The following is a 21478-nucleotide window of genomic DNA, read 5'->3' as shown; positions in this document are numbered from 1 at the left end:
CACACTTAAGGTTTGACGCCGCTAGAGATAGAGAGATATCAAGTGCAGTGTTTTAGGTGTCCCGAATGGATTGGGGGATATCACGGATGGATTCGGAAGGGCGACAAACCTATAGGAATATATACGGGAAGTATCGGAATGGTTCCAGAAAGTTCCGGATTTTTCGGTTGTACCAAAAGTTCCAGAGGGGGGAACCCAGCCACCTAGCCTAGGGCCGGATGGGCCCCACCCGCACGCCAAGTGAGTCGGCCGGCCGGCCCCCGTGGCCGAGTGGGAGAGGGAAAGCCCCCCTCCACTCGGTTTGGAAGTGGGAGGGATGAGCTTTCCTTTTCCTATTCCGATTCACTTGGGGACTTCCTTATTTGGTTCCAATATGAGTTTGACAAGGTTTGACTGAGAGTCCAATTAGGATTCAGAGATCCTACGACCTCTCGGGTCCGAGCCTTTATATACGGGAGCCCCGGGGCTGGCCACAACATCCAAGTCCACAAGTCGCCACGTGTCCTCGAGCTCCCCACGCCTAGCGCTGCCGCCAGCCACATGCCACCGCCGCCCACCACCCATCGCCGCCTACCTCGCCGTCGTCACCCGTCCTCGTTAGGATCCTCCTCCGTCCCCCGCTGTTTAACTCCGTTGGTCCTCGGACCTCGCCGGTAATCGTCGGAATCTCGCCGGAACCCCAATCCGGTGAACTCCGAAAAGATAGTCCGGGCGAAGCCCTGCCGAATTTGCACCAAGTTCGTTGTACCACCATCGTCACTCTAGGGCGATCTCTCTACCTCGACTCCAACTTGCTGGAACAAGAAGGAGCCGACGTCGTCAAGCTGTACGTGTGCATCACCTTGGAGTCGCCGCACAAGCGACGGAGTTGATCGAGTTGGATCGCCAAGACAGAACGGAACATGATCGTCTACATCGACACCAACTGTTAAGCTTCCGCACCCGATTTGCAATGGTACGCAAATCAGGTCATTGTTACATGATACCACATCGTTACATACATCTTCTATATTAGATCTTGGTGGTTTCTTTGTTGTTGCATAGGAATTTTTTTTCTATGCTACGAATTCCTACAAAGTACTCATGATAATCCTGCAGATATGATGACAAAGCAGGTTCTGTTTTCAAGTTTGAGCTTTGCTCGAGCTTGGTTGGTATAACTGTTTAGCCCAAGTGGTTATTAGCGCCAGCAAGTGTTTTCTTTGTTGTTCAGGAGATTATTGAAGTTCATGCTACAAGAAGGAATTTGTGTCAATGTGGAGTTCGTTATGTTGTGATCCAAATTCGTTGAAGGGAAGCTAACTTCTGACGAGTGGAGCGAGACCCGTCGCCGAAGGCTTGGGCCGAAGAGGAAAATGCTAATTCTACCCACATACTACCCTTTTTATCTGATTGGTCTGTTCGAGTGAAAAATATATTTGCCGAAAATGCTAATTCTACCCAATTTTGTAAATAGTCTCCCGATAATTCATTCCAAGCAGAGCATAACCTATCTTACTTAAATTGCGGTATTGTTTTCTAACAAGGAGGTTGAAACTACGGCATCTACATCAAACTGATGAGTATATGAGGAAATCATAGGGGTATATATAGTTTATTTATTATTTGCTCATCCTAATTTGTTAATACTGACTAACACATATAGAGCCAGGATCCGCAAAAAAAAAAGATGTTTCCTAAAGCAAGTTTCCATATTAAAGGAGAAATCTTCCCCGAGCATATCTAGAAGAGTGGTGCTATAAAGAATGTTATGTTGTGATCCAAATTTATTAAATGGAGGCTAACTTCTGACGAGCGGAGCGTAGTCGTCACCGGATCGATGTCACCGCCTATATATACTCCTTGTAAGCTGACTACTAGGGTTTGTCAGATTATAAGATAACCTACGGCCACTGGTGGAAAAACAGGCTTCCGGGAAGCCCCATAAGTCGCGAAGGTAAAGGAACCGCGACTAATGGGGTCTTTAGTCGCGGTTCGTGTGGCGAACCGCGACCAAAGGCTCCGGGCCCGTGGCGCACGGTGGCCAGCCGGTGCACGTGGGGGCTTTAGTCGCGGTTGGCCAGGCCAACCGCGACTAAAGGTGCCCGAAGCGTTTAGTCGCGGTTGGCCGGGCCAACCGCGACTAAAGCCCCTCCCCTATATATACCCATCCAGCAGCCAACACTTAGCCATTTGGAGCCATTCTCTTCACAAACTTCACAAGTGAGTGTTAGGTTTGCTTTTGGTTCCTCTTATGCACATAAGGTGTTTGATGAAATGCCCCAAGAGCATGAAACAAACATGATATGAAGTGTTGGAGTCACACTTGAGCTTTCTCATTTATTTTTTCCTCCTCGATCGCGGTTAGCAACTTGAACCTTTGATGTGTCATTGATAAAATATGCATGTGTGTGTAGTTCATTGTTTAATTTATATTGTTTGTAGCTAGTTAGTTTAACAAATGCATGATGGTTAATTATATATTTTATATTATAATAATGCATATGAATCGGCAATGGATGTACGGTAACCGACTCTCCGGCGAGTTCAGGTACGGGTTTGAAAGATTTCCTCGTAGTGGCTAATGCGAACAAGCAGGGGGTTTTGTTATCTCGTCCATGTGTTAAGTGTAAGAATCAGAAGGGTTACTCTTCCTCAAGAGATGTTCACATGCACCTGCTTCGGCACGGCTTCATGCCAAGCTATAATTGTTGGACCAAGCATGGAGAAAGAGGGGTTATAATGGAAGAAGATGAAGAAGGGGATGATTTCAATGATGAAAGCTATCTTTCTCATTTCGGTGATACTTTCATGGAGGATGCTGAAGGTGAAGGGGAAGGTGAAGGGGAAGGTGAAGAAGAGGCACGTGATGATCCCGTTGATGATCTTGGTCGGACCATTGCCGATGCACGGAGACGTCGCGAAACCGAAAAAGAGAGGGAGAATTTGGATCGCATGTTAGAGGATCACAGGAAGGCGCTGTACCCCGGATGCGATGATGGTCCGAAAAAGCTGGGCTGCACACTCGGATTTGCTGAGATGGAAGGCACAGGCAGGTGTAGCTGACTCGGCATTTGAAAACTTGCTGAAAATGTTGAAGAATATGTTTCCAAAGAATAACGAGTTGCCCGCCACTACGTACGAAGCAAAGAAGGTTGTCTCGCCCTCTAGGTTTAGAGGTTCCGAAGATACATGCATGCATCAACGATCGCATCCTCTACCGCGGTGAATACGAGAATTTGAATGAATGCCCAGTATGCACCGCATTGCGTTATAAGATCGAGGCGATCACCCCGGTGACGATGTTGAGGGCCGTAAACCCGGAAGAGGGTTCCCGCCAAGGTGATGTGGTATGCTCCTATAATACCACGGTTGAAACGTCTCGTTCGGGAACAAAGAGCATGCCAAGTTGTTGCGATGGCACAAAGAGGACCGTAAGTCGGACGGGGAGTTGAGACACCCCGCAGATGGAACGCAATGGAGAAAGATCGACAGAGAGTTCAAAGATTTTGCAGCTGACGCAAGGAACATAAGATTTGGTCTAAGTACGGATGGCATGAATCCTTTTGGCGAGCGGAGCTCCAGCCATAGTACCTGGCCCGTGACTCTATGCATCTACAACCTTCCTCCTTGGTTGTGCATGAAGCGGAAGTTCATTATGATGCCGGTGCTCATCCAAGGTCCGAAGCAACCCGGCAACGACATCGATGTGTACCTAAGGCCATTAGTTGATGAACTTTTACAGACTGTGGGGCAGACCTAGTGTCCGTGTGTGGGATGAGCACAAAGAAGAGGAATTTGACCTACGAGCGTTGCTTTTCGTAACCATCAACGATTGGCCTGCTCTTAGTAACCTTTCGGGACTCGTCAAATAAGGGATACAATGCATGCACGCACTCGCTTACATGAGACCGAAAGTGTACATTTGCCAAATTGTAAGAAGAACGTGTACCTTGGGCATCGTCGATTTCTTCCGAAAGGTCATCCGAGAAGAAAGAAAGGCAAGCATTACAACGGCAAGGCAGATCACCGGCCGAAGCCTCGCGGAACACACTCGGTGCCGAGGTATTTGATATGGTCAAGGGTTTGAAAGTCATCTTTGGAAAGGGTCCCGCGGACAATCGCTCCGAAGGGAGCCGACGGGCACGTAGCCATGTGGAAGAAGAAATCTATATTCGGGAGCTAGAATATTGGAAAGTCCTAGAAGTCCGCTCCGCAATCGACGTGATGCACGTTACGAAGAATATTTGCGTGAACATCCTAAGCTTCTTGGGCGTGTATGGGAAGTCAAATGATACAAAGGAAGCACGGCAGGACCAAGCAAAGTTTGAAAGACCCCGATGACCGGCATCCGGAACGGTTTCAAGGTCGTGCCGCCTACGCTCCGACCAAAGAAGAGAAGGTCATCTTTTTTGAATGCCTCGAGCAAGTATGAAGGTCCCGTCGAGATTCTCGTCCAATATAAAGGGAATAATAAACATGGCGGAGAAAAAGTTCCAAAACCCGAAGTCTCACGACTCGCCATGTGATTATGACGCAATTGCTTCCGATTGCTTTGAGGGGCTCCTGCCGGAAAATGTTCGACCGCCCATTGTGAAGCTATGTGCATTCCTCAATGCAATCTCTCGGAAGGTAATCAATCCAGAAGTTCTACCACGGTTACGAACGATGTGATCCAATGTCTTGTCAGTTTCGAGTTGGTGTTCCCGCCATCCTTCTTCAATATTATGACGCACCTCCTGGTTCACCTAGTCGATGAGATTTCCATTCTCGGTCCTGTATTTCTACACAATATGTTCCCCTTCGAGAGGTTCATGGGAATATTAAAGAAATATGTTCGTAACCGTGCTAGGCCGGAAGGAAGCATCGCCAAGGGCTATGGAAATGAGGAGGTAATTGAGTTTTGTGTTGACTTTGTTCCCGACCTTAAGCCGATTGGTCTTCCTCAATCGCGGCACGAGGGGAGACTAAGTGGAAAAGGCACGATCGGAAGGAAATCAATGATATGTATGGACGGCCATTCTCCGACCGAAGCACACCATACGAGTTCGACCAATTCCAGCTTGGTGGCTCCGTACTTTGAGAAACACAAGAATATTTTACGCTCGGACAATCCTCGGGAAGCCCGAATCCTGGATTAGGAAGGCCCACATGGAGACTTTCGGCAGTTGGTTGAGAAAACATTTAATGAGTGACAATAAGGTTGTAGATCAGCTGTACATGTTGGCCAAGACACCATCTTCGACTATAACGACTTTCCAAGGGTACGAGATAAATGGGAATACATTTTACACGATCGCCCAAGATAAAAAGAGCACCAACCAAAACAGTGGTGTCCGCTTTGATGCGAGCAACCGAGAATGGGCAAAAGGTCACATATTATGGTTACATAGAGGAGATATGGGAACTTGACTATGGACCCTCCTTTAGGGTCCCTTTGTTCCGGTGCAAATGGTTCAAGCTAACAGGAGGTGGGGTAAAGGTGGACCAGCAATACGGAATGACAATGGTGGATTTCAACAATCTTGGTTACCTTGACGAACCATTCGTCCTAGCGAAAGATGTCGCTCGGGTTTTCTATGTGAAGGACATGAGTAGCAAACCGAGGAAACGGAAAGATAAGAAAACGATCAAGTACATCATGCGATGATCCAAAGCGCCACATTGTTCTTTCAGGGAAAAGAAACATCGTGGGAGTGGAGGACAAGACAGACATGTCGAAGATTATAATATGTTTGCTGAAATTCCGCCCTTCAAAGTGAACACCGACCCAAGCATTAAGTTAAATGATGAGGATGCTCCATGGATACGGCACAATCGTAAGCAAGCGGGGACACAAGGGAAGAAATGATGTGTAATAATTTATTGTACCAAACTTTGTTGAATGAATCATGTGAATTATATTACCCGTGATGTGTTTGGTGTCCATTTTCGAATGATTCAATTGACTCGAGATAGCACTGATGATACATGAAATTTGGAGTGACTAAGTCATACTCTTGCATACATGAAATTTGGAGTGACTAAGTCATACTCCTGCATATAGGAAATTTGGAGTGACTAAGTCATACTCCCGCATACATGAAATTTGGAGTGATTTAGTCATACTCCTGCCTAGGCGTATAATATGCATACTCGTAGTCTTCATAGCCGCCGCCGTTGTAATGGTAGTCGTCGCCTTCTAAGTTGCCGCCGTCGTCGTCGCTGCTGTCGTCGCCGGCCGTCGGGCGGCGCTCGTGGCTCGAACCGAGGGTAGCGCGGGCGGGGGATATCGCCGGCCGTGATGTAGTCCATGACGCTCCGTAGAGTCCGGCCGTACCACCATAGCCGACGGCCGGCCTCGTGGAAGTTCCCGGGAGGCGGACCGTCCTCCTCATACCCGGCGAGCGCCCTCTCACGCCGATTGATGAAGAAGGCATCCCAAGTATGCTCGGTTATCGGGATGCCGGCGGGGATTCATCCGCTCGCTCCGGCGTGAGGTCGAGGTAGTAGTGGTTCGTGATGGCCGCCCGGCGCGCGAGCACTCGAGGGACGGGAGGGACCGGCACGCCGCCGGCGCTTAGGCTCCGGCACCGACGGGGACGCGGTAGTCCGGTGGGCAAGGGTAGTTCGAGGCGCAAAGCTCCTCCACCTGCCGGTAGGTTAGAGTGGGTGCGGTGGAAGCCATGAGAGAGTGATGAGAGATTGTAGAGATGTGATAATGTCGGCTGAGCCGGCTACATATATGTAGTGAGAAATGGCGGGAAAAATGGGAGCGGGAAGACAGGAGGCGGGAAGACAGGGAAGAAATGGCGGGAAGAAAGAGGCGGGAAGAAATGGCGGGAAGAAAGAGGCGGGAAGAAAGAGGCGGGAAGACAGGGAAGAAATGGCGGGAAGAGGGGGGCGGAAAGACAGAGGCGGGAAGAGGGGGACCGGCGAGAAGACAGAGGCGGCCGGGAAGAACTGGTGGGAAGAGGGAGGCGGAAAGATTTTTAAATGAATTAGTTTTATTTTTCTGAATTTTTTGATATATTATTTGTATTTTTAAGATTTTTAAATGAATTAGCTTTATTTTTGAATTTTTTGATATATTATTTGTATTTTTAAGATTTTTAAATGAATTAGTTTTATTTTTCTGAATTTTTTGATATATTATTTGTAGTTTTCAGATTTTGAAATGAATTAGTTTTGTTTTTCTTTATTTTTTGATATATTATTTGTATTTTTAAGATTTTTAAATGAATTAGTTTTATTTTTCTTTATTTTTTGATATATTATTTGTATTTTTAAGATTTTTAAATGAATTAGTTTTATTTTTCTGATTTTTTTGATATATTATTTGTATTTTTAAGATTTTTAAATGAATTAGTTTTAATTTTCTGAATTTTTTGATATATTATTTGTATTTTTCAGATTTTGAAATGAATTAGTTTTAATTTTCTGAATTTATTGATATATTATTTGTATTTTTAAGATTTTGAAATAAATTAGTTTTATTTTTCTGAATTTTTTGATATATTATTTGTATTTTTAATATTTCGAAATAAATTAGTTTTATTTTTCCGATTTTTTTTATATATTATTTGTATTTTTGATATTTCGAAATGAAAAGAATTTGGAAAAACACCTTTAGTCGCGGTTGGCCTCGCCAACCGCGACTAAAGGGTCTTTCCGCGCGGGAACCAAAATTCCGGTGAAAAACCCTTTAGTCGCGGTTGGCGAGGCCAACCGCGACTAAAGGTACCCCTTTAGTCGCGGCTGGTCTTACGAACCGCGACTAAAGGTCTGGAGGTATAAAAGGCGCGCGCCGCCCCTGTCTGGTTCACTTCGCCAGTTCTCCTCCGCCCCGACGCAAGCGCCCGCGAGATCGACACCGAAGCGCCGTCCTCCTCGCCGCGCCGCCGTCACTCGCCGTGACGCCGTCAGGCTGCCCGCCAGACGCGCCCTCGCCGACTACCGCTCGCCGCCCTCGCCGCCGTATATCTCGACGTACGTTGCCGCCTCGTCGATCGGCCGCCGCCTCTCCTCTCCCTGTTCTTCCCGCGCCGCCGGCCGTCGCCGCTGCGTTGCCGCCCCCCTCGCCGCGCGCGCGCGTTTTGGTGCCCGCCGCCGAACAGATCGAGAGAGAGAGAGAGGAGGCCGGGGGCGCCGTCGCGTGTTGCCGCCGCTGCTCGGGCGCCATCGCCGCCGCCGCGTTCTAGGCGTGCCGCCCGGACGCGTGTTGCCGCGCGCCGCCGTTTTGGCGCAGGCCCGCCGGACGTGCGCAGTACACGGGAGAGAGAGGGGCCGGCGCGCCCCAATCTCTATTTTTTTTTTAACTTAATTAACTTAATAAAACAAACTTATAACAAAATTTGTAATTAGCTTAAGTTTGTTAACTTAAAATTTGTGTAACAAAAGTTTGTAACTTAAAATTTGTATAACTAAAATTTGTAACTTAAAATTTGTAACTTAAAGTTTTTTTTGTTTTAACTTAACACAAATCGGAGAACACACGCGCGTATACGGAGAGGTTGGTAACACGAACCGCGCGTATACGGAGTCGTAACTTAAAATTTCTATAACTAAAATTTGTAACTTAAAAATGAATTAAACATAGTTATATAATTTTTTAATAAAATTTGTATAACTAAAATTTTCTATTTTTATTAATATTTGTATAACTAAAATTTGTAACTTAAAATTTGTAACTTAAAATTTGTAACATAGTCATACTCGCCCCCTCCGCATATGCGCGGTGTTTTTTTTGGGATCGAGATCAGGGGGCGGCGAGGGTTATGTGTGTGTTGTCCTCGCCTCCTTCTCCGTGACGCCGTCGTCTACCGCCCCGTCTCGCGCTCTTCCGCGACACCCTCTCCCACCCCTTCCAGCTCGCCGGCCCCCTCCTTTTTCCACCGCCCTTTCGCCACCGCCACCGCCCCTTCTTCACTTAATTAATTTGTTTTGACTACATGTTTTCAGGATCGACATATGGCGGACGATAGAGCTGACCCGATTCTCGGACAACTATGATCCGGACGCCGAAGACCATATGTTCGGCATCATAAATGGCGATATTCCATTTGTGCCGACCGGAGAAGAAGAAGATGATATCTCTTCTTATCTGAACCTTGAGTGTGAAGATGAAGGGCGCCGTCAGCAAGCAGATGATGCCGAAGAAACGTCGATAAACGAAGATCTTCAATTGGAAGTAGCAACCACCTCCGGCGCCGAGGTATATATATATACATATTGAGCGTCTTATTTTAGCCCTCTGGTGATACAAACTAACTGATTTGAATAAATGTGTGTGTACTAACGCGCGCGACTCTCTTTCTTATTTTAGCCCTCGGCCGGATCGTCGAAAAATCGAGTACGTCGTCAAAGCGTGGCGCAACCAAGACGATGAAAGCAGGAGAAACATGCACCATCGATGTTGTCGACGAAGCAACCGGCAGCCGCCGGAGCCCAGCAAGAACGCCACCAAGTTTGTCGGCCAATGCGGAGCCGTTGTTAGAGACAACGTCTCGATCACCCGCCAGGAGTGGAATGAGCCAAAGAAGGCACGTGTTGGTTTCACTTTTGTCGATAAGAGAGAAAAAAGATTGCTTCAACAAGCTTATGGAACATTTCGTTCTACCTCCGGAATACCGCAAATACGATGAGGAGGGTAAAAAGATTGCGGAAAACAAGGAGAGGCGCAAGCTAGTCAAACAGCTTCGCTCTTTCTAGGATGGCCAACGCATTCGGAAATACAAGCAAAATCTAGCCCATGACTTTGTCAACCAGGGCAAGACTCCGAATTTCAAAGGACAATATGAGAAACCGCAACATGATTGGCCAGAATTTGTGAAGCAAAAGAAATCGGAGCAGTTCCTTGAACTATCGAAAAAAAATAAGGAAAATGCGGCCAAGAAGGAGTACAATCATAAAATGGGGCCGGGAGGGTATCGCTTTTGGCAGCCTAAGTGGGAGAAGATGGAGAACGAGGCCGAGGGCGCGAGGAATCCGTCCGAGTACGGAGGGATGGGACCCAAGGGCCAAAAGCTGGTGGTACGGGCATGGGGGATCGCCGAACCCGGAGACAGGGGAGTGTGTTTACCAGGGCAAAATAATTACACCCACCAAAAAGCTTATTGAGGCAATGAGGGAGGCTCAAGAGGGGAGGATCAGGTTCAACGGAGAGAACGACGCCACGACAAAAGCCCTCGGGAACCCCGAACACGGAGGACGTATACGAGGCATGGGGCCCATTCCGTGGAAAATAGGGTTCCCCGGAACGATGACCCGTACGGTTACGAAGCCGTAAGAGAAAGATGGATCGGGATGCAGATGTTGTGGCGAAGTTGGTAACGGAAATGGATGTGATGAAGAAAACCGTGAGTGTACTAGTCGCCGAAAGAGATGCAGCTCGGGCGTAGCATGCTGAAGATCATCCAATGGATCTCGGAAGCTAGCAGCGGAGAAGAAGCAGCGTGGCTTCCACGGAGGCCTCACCGGCTGGTGCACCGACGATAGAAATTACTGCACCGGAGCCTCGCGGTGGTCGAAGTTACCGCACCGGAGCCTCCTCGCTACCCCGTGGACGATATAAAGGAGATGAAAGCATGTCATCCGTATTATCCTATCGGGAACATGTCCATGAAGGTAGCCATCGGCGGTGCTTTACCACTGGAGCACTCCACCACAACAACCCCATTCAAGATGGCTATGCTCGTGTGACGGTGGAGGAGATAGTCCAAGGGTTTGAGGACCCGGACATTGACATTGCTACACCCGAAGGGGTGAAAAGACTTGGAGATGTCAAGCGCCAGTTCATTCTATGGCGGAAGAAATTTATCAAGTTTCCAGGCGAGGCGCCAACAAGTCCACCCCCGTACGGTGGTGGTGGTGGCGGTGGCGGTGACGGTGGCGGTGGCGGTGGCGGTGACGGTGGCGGTGGCGGTGACGGTGGCGGTGGTGCTTCACCTAATACACCTCATTCACGTCGGCCGACGCCGCCGCCCCCGGTCCTCGTCCGGCGGGTGATCGGACACCGGTACCGCCCCCAATCCACCTCCGGCGAAGAAGCGAGCAGGTCCTGGGTTATTAACCCGGACCCTTACGTACCTAAGAAAACAAAGGTACCGGAGGTATCATCGAAGCCTCTCCCCACGAGGCCTTGGGAAAGTAGTGCCGAGGAAGTCGAGGCGGGCGCGGCTGCTGATTTAGAGAAATGGAAGGCGAGCGTCAAGAAGAAAATAGAGGGCGAGCCCAAGCCGAGATATTCTGACAAGGAAAAGCGAGTGGGCTAAGTCATTTTTGAACACACCATCCCAAGCCGCGAAGAATCTGCCTGACGACTATTTACGTGAACTTCGTAGGCAAGCACTCGCGTTCAAGAGGAACCAAGAGTCTGCGAAGAAGAAAGCCTTGGAGGACGAGGCCGAGACAAAATTAGAAAGGGGAAAGAAGTTGCCCAGCTCGGGGAACAAAGTAAACAATCGATCGCCCCGCTCATAGTGCAAGCCGCCGGTCCGGATGCCCCCGATATCATAGCAGCTGCGGCAGCACATGGATTGACCGTAGAAAGTGCCGGAGAACAAGCGGCCGACTTAGGTATCACTCTTCGTGCACTCGTTAGGCCTTGATGAGGCGCCAATGAAGGACGTAGTATTTACATATGTGAAGAATGGCCCTCTCATCGAGCTCCGCGCAGAAGAGGATCTACCTCGACAAATGAAAGGTCTCGCTAAATTGGTACAAGGGTTACATAAAACATAAAGACGCCAAAGACTATATCTATGCGGAAGTTAAATATGTGCATCACTTCAAACGTTACTGGGTACAAATTCCTCCGAGTGAATTGTTCCAGCTCGTTCAATCTGCGCGACCTCGACAAATCTATCATCGGTTGCTACGTTACGTAAGTGATTTATTAATTTCTACCCCATCTCGTTCATTGCTCGCACTATATATATATATATTGTCCTAACTATCTTGTTGTGTACGCTATATATTATGCAGAATGAAGAAGCGGAAATGCGAATAAGGAACATCCATGATGTTGGGTTCATTGACCCACACATCGTTAATTCATATGTGTTAGAACACCACCCCGCCAACGTGGAGGAAGACCTGTGGCGGTTTATTAGAAAACAGCAAGAGAAAAGTGATATTCTATTTCCTTACCATTTTGGGTGAGTGTTTCTGTCTTGAGCACATTCTCTTTTGTTTACTCCATGCATGGTATGTGGCTAATCGATGAGTTATGCATGATCGTGCATGTATCGTGTCCGCAGGTTCCACCGGATTCTTATGGTAATTAAAGTTCGGACCTCCTCGGCTCTCGTCCACGACTCTCGAATATGGATCCGGCGCTTTGGGGCGACATGAGAAAAATGATGCAAAAGTAATTATTTTCATTCATTTGCGCTCTATATCGATCGGCCTATTTCGTTCATCATTTCCTAATATCAAGTAACTAATTAATAACTCTCTTGTTTATTTAATTTTCTTTGCCTCGTAGGGTTTGGAGACGGTTCGTAGATACCAAGGTCGGTGAATTCAAAAAAGAGCTACATTTTAAAATGGCAGGTGCGGACGATCGGGGATACTCAGCCACCGGGGACCAATCTATGTGGATACTATGTTTGTGAGAGGATCCGGAGATACCGCAATGAGCGGGACCAGACGTGTGAGAACAACATCCTGAGGAATAACCTCCGGAAGACGCTTAGTCCAGAAGCTCGCTTCCGACCACTTCAAGAGGAACTAGCTGGATGGTTGGCGAGGGAAGTCATCGAGAACACTATTACGATGACGTAGAACTTTATATGCACCAGAATTTGTAACTAACTTGTTCAAAATTGTATATGGTCATCCGATATTGAATATATATTGTATATGGTCATCCGATATTGAATATATATTGTATATTCCTCTTGAATTCTTTTTGGTTCTAATTTCAAATTTGTTTGAAATTGTACATTCATATGCATGTATGTATACAGTACCGTAGAATATGTGAAACTCCTTCAGAATTAAAACCCAAAAGAAATAAAATAATACAAATTAAAAAGAAACCAGATATAGGGGGAGGGGGGGCTAAACCCTAAACCTCGCGGAGGCCTTTAGTCGCGGTTGGCCGGAAGAACCGCGACTAAAGGGCCTCCGCCCCGGCGCCGCCCTCGCGGCCCACGTGGACGGGCCTTTAGTCGCGGTTTGTAAGGAACCGCGACTAAAGGGGGGGGCCTTTAGTCGCGCTACTTTGGTCGCGGTTGCGCCACCGCGACTAATGGCAGTTGCCAACCGCGACCAAAGCCACTTTTTTCACCAGTGGGCGTTTTTAAACACTTCCCGATATAGGGAAGTTTTGCTGGCTGGCGCCCGTGATTTTCCCCCATTTGTTTTGGAGGGGTTTTCCACGTTAAAATCTTGTGTCTCCGATGCGATTTCTTTTCCGTTCTTCGTTATTTGCTTGTCGCTTTTATAACAGGGAAGATGCCATAAAGCTTGATGGTTGATTTACACTCTCTTGTTTTAATTGTTGAGACCCTCGTGTCGAGGGTTTGATGGAGTTATTGTGTTGGGATAGTTTTGTCGGTCCGAATTTGTTGATGTGGGATAGTTTTGCTATCCAGGTTTAGTTGTGATTGATCTGACGTTGTAACTCTTTTAGCCCAGTTTTCTACTAATTAATCAGGCAATTCTTTTCTTCTTAATTATTAGATGAGACAATTATTTTACCTCCGGTTCAAATAAAACTGAGTTGCTAAATGATAATTATTTCCAGCTTTATCATATAGAGAAATAGAGAGAGTAGCTCTGTGCTTTGCGGCTCATGTATCATGTATGTTGACCCTACTTTGTTTGGCTTATGCAAGGGAATACTTATCTTCTTTGTCTGCAGCTATAGACATGCATGATGTAATCCTCCCTTTGTCCGTATTTCTCTTTTGGAATTTGGATAAGGATGGCCAGGAAACTATACAATGTTTCTAGACCAGTGTGTAATCTATCCCAGAAATTATATTTTCGGAATGAATATCCAAACTATTTTTGTATCAATAATGTCATGGATGTATATCAACCCATGCAGAGAGGCTGGGTTTTTTTTCCCTTTTTGGAATAAAATGTCACCACTAAGACTTATGTCGCAAATTGTAATACAAATATAATTTTATGTATGCATGTCATCATTGGACTAAATATGAACCTATACATTTTCAGCCGAAAATTATATTCACGTTGATCTGAAGGATCCAGGAGAGAGGGTCTAAAACTGCATCTTCCGTAAATGTATCAAAACTATTTTGATAACACCAAATTGGAAATAGTTTTCTTCAAAATTTACGGTGGCACACCCTAAACTATTTTTGTATAATTTTGCAGGATGATTCTTCTAGCAGCTCTAGCCCTACGGCTATGGTGTGCCATATTAAGTTCCTTTCCATGGAAATATGGGGTGACCTGTTACCGTCATATGCCAATAAGATGCCATTCGACATTCTTCATGGTAAAATCATTATTGTTTAAAAAATATTAGAATGAAACCATGAAACTGCACATAAAAATATTTTTTTGTCGTCATCATGCAGATCTTATCACCTGGGTCAACAAATTCGTTTCCAAAGATTGCAAATTTACAGCAAGGTCCTTGTCGGCTAGATCTACATGTGTATCAATGCACAAAAAGGAGAATCTAAGGCCCATAAATTTGTATCCCAGATGAAGAACGCCATCTTGTTCCAACTTCTGACATGCCATTATCAGCTCATGTTCTGGACTTCTGGTTCGACAGCTTTCCTCTATCCTCTCCATACTTGCTGAGTAATAAGCTAGCACCTGCATGTTTAAGGTGTAGGGATATGAGCATAAAGCAAGATGAGCATGTAATAATATATTCGTTTCGGTTGTAGAAACAAAAACTAGTTCTTTTCACTTCTATAAATACATGCAACAAATCAAGAGAAGCAATTTCAGCCTAGCATGAGCAGCAAGAGCCACTCGGTCTAGCCAAGGTGACTGCCCATGAAACCCCACACCTCCAAGGCTAATTAGGCCTCTGGGGGAGGAAGAAGACATAGGCAAGTCATCCTTGGCTATCAGAGGTAAGGCACTTGCAGCCATGTAAGGCTTTGCTCTCTGCTCTTCTTCTCCTCCTTGCTGATATCATTTTGTGCATGTATGGCTGGCTATTTATAGGCTGGTGCATGGCCATATCGTTCACATCAGACTAGAACCTTTCGGCATTATCTCCTTTTGCATAGAATATATTCTGATTCCAGATAATGTCAACCCGTATGGATATGGACATCTAGCTCATTCTCGAAAAAATAAATATGGACCGCTAGCTTTCTATCTCATTCTCATCCCTATGGCACAACCAGACATTTTGTTTCTTCAGAAAAACTGAGGCGTGCCCATTGTATTATGAGACCACACATAAAGAGTAACAGTGCATATGTTCGATCAGACGTTCAGCACATCAGAGCATATATAACACGGGCATCAATGGAGATATCTCGATCTGCAACGTAACTATAAGAGCAAACTATGATATGGAGCAAGATTTTGGATATATATAAGTGGAAGATTTGGTTATTCGACTTTACCTTGTTGGAATTCAGCAGCCTAACCGAGTTCAAATTTAAGGCACAGTGTGGGCCGAAAAAAATATGTGGAGCATCCTTACATGTGTCTCCCATTATTAGGCCTGAGCTCTATCTAATGGGCCCTTCGAAAGACGAGCTTCTAAGATAGCGTGTCGCGGCCAGGCCCATACATGCGGCATCTGCAGATGGATATTGTCTGGAAATCAAAAAAAAAAAAAATGAGACCAACCCAGGCACTAGCACCCGTTGGCATTTTTTTTATAGAAGAAGACTCCATGAGTGCACAAAGCGCGAGTCCAAGGACTCGGACTCTGGCCAGCAGGTCGAGCACCAGGGTAGCTCACCACTGGGCCGACAGCCTGCATTAACTCTATGACTATGATAGTAATGTGTGCTCGTATGGAGTAGTTGCTATTCTGGAGGAAATCAAAGATACGTTCTAGTATCTTTGAGGTAGTTAAGTTTCAATACGAAAGTAGGGATTCAAATAGTGATGCTCATCTAGTGGCTAGAAATGCAATTGCACAACCTTTTGGTCGCCGTCTGTGGCTGACCAATCCTCCAGATTTTGTATCCGCTGTTGTTGATCATGAATAATAGTCCCTACTTTCCATTAATAAAAAAAACATGCCTAAGGAATTTAATCTCAAAAACAAAACTGAAAATGCCAGAGGAATTTTCAGAAGAAGAAAAAAATTGAGTGCCATATATATGATTATACTGACATCTGTTAAATTAAAGATCCATAATACTCATCTTATTTGTGCATCACATATCTAGCCCGAATAAGGAAAATCTTAAGGTGTCCATGTTTTAAGCCAAAGAATCAATTGGTTCTTGTTTGCTAAGCCCCCTATTCCATTTTATACGGTGTATTATGTTTTACAAAAGTTAAGCTTTCCAATCTTTGAACCAATAATATATAGGAAAAATGATCATTAACATCTACTAACCTACAATACAGTGTTCATATTTTTCTGCATGGTCAAAGATAGACATGTTCGAGTTTTGAACAAAAAAACTAATACAAGTTTTATAAGTAATGGGGAAGTATTAAAAAGTCACCTATGATGAACACGTCACCACAAACACAATCCAGGCACATTTCCACCTCTCAAATTGACCACATGTGCATCTTGAATTGAACTCAGATGAGTTTACAAGAAACAAAAGAAACTAAGTATCCAAATGACCAAAAACTCGACAAATGGGAGCATGTTAATATCAAGAAGATATCAAATACACATGGTATCTGCAACAATATAATGGCTAGTTCTAGTCGAGACATCAAAGATGCACACAACAAATAAAGAAAAAGTGAATGAAAGAAAAAAGGTCATGATCCTGCAAACGAGTAGCAAAAAGAAACAAACACCACCATCGGTAATATTTATATTCAAACTTTGAAAAAGGGCCTCCAACTGCAATGCCTTTAGGAACGGGACAGAGCACACGCATCGGGGTCTTCATATAAATCCTTCAACAAGGAAATGGCTATCCACTTTTTTACAGGTTATTCGTATGGCTACCCACTCGATCCACGACTGGTCCTTTCTGCGCTACCGAAAGCGCAACGAGCGTCTATGGATTCTGGGTGGACCCGTCTGGAGACGGTCGCACGGGATATTTACAACCTGGTTGGGTGGTGGCTTCCTAGTCGTCTTCAATGATAAATAGGCGCCGCTTTTTTATTTTTCTAGTTGTTTTATATACACTTTTTGTGATTCTTGAGATGTAAGATTTGAATCTCTGAATCTTGGCAATAAATGAGGCTGTGTACATTGATTGATGCAGAGGCCGGGGCCCGGGGCTATGTTCCCATTTCAAAAAAAAACAAGGAAATGGCTATAAATCCACCATTGTTAAGTACAACCAATGAAGATTAGACCCTGGATTTCACCCCGAAGATTGCAACTCGGTAAGAACAATTGTGCAATGTAGGGATCCCCAGGCTCACATTTGTCATGCATATGGTTTTAACATGGACATCATCGCACAAACGAAATTGCATTCACACAACACGCAATGCAGCATCGCCTTATCCCCATCCATTTCATACATACTCAGAGAGAGGCGGACACACGCAAAGGTTCTAAACCACGGCCGTGCAAGGCGAGTTGGAGGGCTATCATCATCATTTTCCCACTTCCGCCAACATTGAGAGTTATCAAGCTCGATATGAGGATTGATATGGTGCTTTCAACTTTAGGGCCTTGTCGATCCTTTGAACACACGAACCTGACATTCACCGCCTCCACCAGTACGTTAGTAGTCGGGGCGTTGTTCTTGTCATGGTCTTCATGCCCAAGGGTATCGACAAAAAAATGGTGTGTCGTGCGGATGGTGATCGCCATAGACCTTGCCTAGGTCCATCTACAACGATGATTTAGAGCCTAAGGCCGCATCAAGGTGTGGTCAGAGATTGGCAGGAGGGAGAGCGAGAAGTTGGTTGGAGACACCGCGAAGCACCGCGGCGGCGGCAATTGCCTACGACACCATGTGGATGACAGTTCACCATCGACCGCACCACTAGGAAGTGGTCGTTACTCGCTGCCCGAAGCAGGTTGCTTCGAAAGGTGGTTGGTGACAATGACGGGTCGTTGACTAGATGATTGACAGCTGAATCGTAGGGACTAGAGGATGAGGACTAGAATGGAGGTAGGAAGACGAGCCGTTGTCGAATAATGCCATCGACGACGACAAGGGGGAGGTGGAGATGGCCGGAGGCCTTTGCTGGTCGGACTTTATCGCCCGACGTGCGGCTCGGGTGGTGCCGGTTTGTGCGAACACCAGTCAGCAATATTTTCTTATAATATTTGAATGCATCTAATTTTCCAAATGTTTTTTTTAAATCAGAAGCTCAAATCACTTTGTGCAGGGATCATCAAGCTGCCCCGGCAACAGTGGCATTCGACACTCACGCGAGCCGCGAGTATAGGACAAGATAACTTTATTTCCGGTAAGATTGGATTCGTTGGCTAATAATAGTAACTCAGTAGCATACATAGTAGTATACAACTCGAATCCGTCGACCAAACAGACGCTTCTGGACTGCGCCGCAATTAACTAAACCAGATTATTTGTTAACAAATAATAATGCAGTCGCACTGTCGCAGTCGCACGTACCAGGGCTAAAAGAAGGAGCCAACAGGGCTCAGGCAGGCTGCTAATACAATACTCGCTAATCATGGCCTTCCACTAGCGCTCTAACCCGCCTTAGTTTAATCCTTCACTTGCCAAATCCAGCTACATATTTGTATAGATACTTCGTCCAAGATTTCGAGGGGGATTTGTTTATCTCCGTGGCGTCATCGCTGACCTCAATTCCAACAGCTGCTGGCTAGTTGCAGCAGCAAGCAAGTGCTAGTACAGGTACAGGTACAGCATATTCTTTATGCTGCTATTTGTACTAATCTCAGTTAGCAGTGTGATCTGGGAGTAGTTTAGACGTGCGTGACGGTATTAGCATAAGTTAAGACTGTTTGGTGGATTTTCAGGGCATGAATGACGGCGAGGGAAGGATGCAACGGGGGCGAAGGTGCCACACCTTCCAGGACATAAAAGCGAACTCATAGGTGCATAAGTTTTGGCTCTAGGTGCATATAAAAGTATTATGAAAAATGCGTAAACACAAAATTTAAAATGTCAAAAAAATATGAAATGAAATTTGGGGAGTATATCCAGCAGCTGTGTAGAGTTGGAATTGGACGCCGGCCTTCTCTGTATAGTAGCAGTGTTAGGCTTAAGCTTAGGTCTAGTCTAGGTTTAGGGTTTGCTCCGTGTGGCGTCTAGCATCTTGCCATCGAGGAGCTCGCTGCCGGAGTTAACGAGCGACTTCTGGTGGTTTGTGGCGGTGCGATGGTTGGCGGCGGCGCTCCAATGGTTGGAGCCAAAGGCGGCCAGCGACGACACCCCTGCCTCCTCGTCAATAAAGCTCTATTGCTGCTCCAATATACTAATCGTTCTGTATCTGATGGGTGGCCGTCAAGGTGACGGTGATGTCTCTGCTGGAGGGATATGGCAAGATGTCCATATGAGCCGTGCGATGACCATATTGCATGAGTTCCTCGGAGATCATCAGCAGGGGACCTCCGAGAGCCTGAGCTGTCTTGCCCCTGCTCCTCATGGACGAAGGGTGACCCTCCTTAGCCACATATTGTTGGTTGTTCCTCCACCTCCAGGCATGATGCCATTGCGGAGGCCTTTCAAATGCCATGTTCTAGCCCTTCACGGCGTCCTTGTCCCAAGTGATTCGTCACCAACGGCTGCCAGGATATCGAGCGGAGAAATCTATTGCACTGGAAAAGTATCAGAGTGAGTTTCTTCCTTATGTTTTAGGGTCCTCTTGGTAAAAGTGTAGGTCCTGGTTGCAATTCCTTTTATATTTTGGGCCTCGTTGTAATTTCTAACCCACCGTGAGATTTTTTTTTGATAAAGGGATATATTAATATCACGAAGATTCCAATTACACTCAGCCTCTGCAACAATGCATACCCTAATGGTAGTACGGATGCGCATAGCCGAAAAAAGAAGAAGACGCTAAAAAAGAAAAAGTCCAGCTATAGTGTTCCATTCCTGACAGCAGCAGCATAACACTGGTAGAAAAATGGCCTTCCGTCCAGCCCCATTAGTCGCCAAAATATAGGAACCGCGACTAATGGGGTCTTTAGTCGCGGTTCGGGTGGCGAACCGCGACTAAAGAGCTGGGCCCAGCGTGCTCGCTGGCCAGCTGGTGGACGGGGGGGCTTTAGTCGCGGTTGGCCATTAGTCGCGGCTGGCCTGGCCAACCGGGACTAAAGGCCCATCCCTATAAAAGGGCCTCAGCTCACAGCACTTAGCCATTTGGTGCCACTTCTCTTCACAAGCTTCACAAGGGGGTGTAGGTTTGCTTTTGGTTCCTCTTATGCACACAAGGTGTTTGATAAAAATGCCCCAAGAGCATGAAACAAACATGATATGAAGTGTTGGAGCCACACTTGAGCTTCCTTATTTATTTTTTCCTCCTCGATCGCGGTTAGCAACTTGAACCTTTCATGTGTCATTGATAAAATATGCATGTGTGTAGTTCATTGTTTAATTATATTGTTTGTAGCTAGTTAGTTCAACAAATGCATGATGGTTAATTATATATTTTATATTATAATAATGCAGATGAATCGGCAATGGATGTACGGTAACCGACTCTCCGGCGAGTTCACTACGGGTTTGAAAGATTTCTCGTAGTGGCTAATGCGAACAAGCAGTGGGGTTTTGTTATCTCGTCCATGTGTTAACCGTAAGAATCGAAGGGTTACTCTTCCTCAAGAGATGTTCACATGCACCTGCTTCGGCACGGTTTCATGCCAAGCTATAATTGTTGGACCAAGCATGGAGAAAGAGGGGTTATAATGGAAGAAGATGAAGAAGGGATGATTTCATCGATGAAAGCTATCTTGCTCATTTCGGTGATACTTTCATGGAGGATGCTGAAGGTGAAGGGGAAGGTGAAGAAGAGGCACGTGATGAGCCCGTTGATGATCTTGGTCGGACCATTGCCGATGCACGGAGACGCTCGCGAACCGAAAAGGAGAGGGAGAATTTGGATCGCATGTTAGAGGATCACGAAAGGCGTTGTACCCCGGATGCGATGATGGTCCGAAAAGTCTGGGCTGCACTACCGGATTTGCTGAAATGGAAGGCACGAGCAGGTGTAGCCGACTCGGCATTTGAAAACTTGCTGAAAATGTTGAAGAATATGTTTCCAAAGAATAACGAGTTGCCCGCCGATACGTACGAAGCAAAGAAGGTTGTCCGCCCTCTAGGTTTAGAGGTTCGAAGATACATGCATGCATCAACGACTGCATCCTCTACCGCGGTGAATACGAGAATTTGAATGAATGCCCGGTATGCACTGCATTGCGTTATAAGATCAGAGGCGATGACCCTGGTGACGATGTTGAGGGCCA

At 46.1% G+C, this 21478-nt stretch overlaps 1 long non-coding RNA gene across 1 annotated transcript; it reads right to left on the bottom strand.

Moving 5' to 3' along the window:
* Positions 1-14527: 14527 nt before the first annotated feature.
* On the bottom strand, positions 14528-15073 carry LOC124678771. The gene is made up of 2 exons (XR_006994642.1): positions 14873-15073; positions 14528-14763 (listed from the first exon to the last, which is right to left on the bottom strand). It is a non-coding gene; the product is annotated as an uncharacterized LOC124678771 (long non-coding RNA).
* Positions 15074-21478: the final 6405 nt, after the last annotated feature.

Source organism: Lolium rigidum, chromosome 1 (assembly GCF_022539505.1).
Source record: "Lolium rigidum isolate FL_2022 chromosome 1, APGP_CSIRO_Lrig_0.1, whole genome shotgun sequence".
Lineage (NCBI taxonomy): Eukaryota > Viridiplantae > Streptophyta > Magnoliopsida > Poales > Poaceae > Lolium > Lolium rigidum.
The sequence above is the reverse complement of the archived record's forward strand: the minus strand, read 5'-3'. Positions and strand labels throughout refer to the sequence as shown.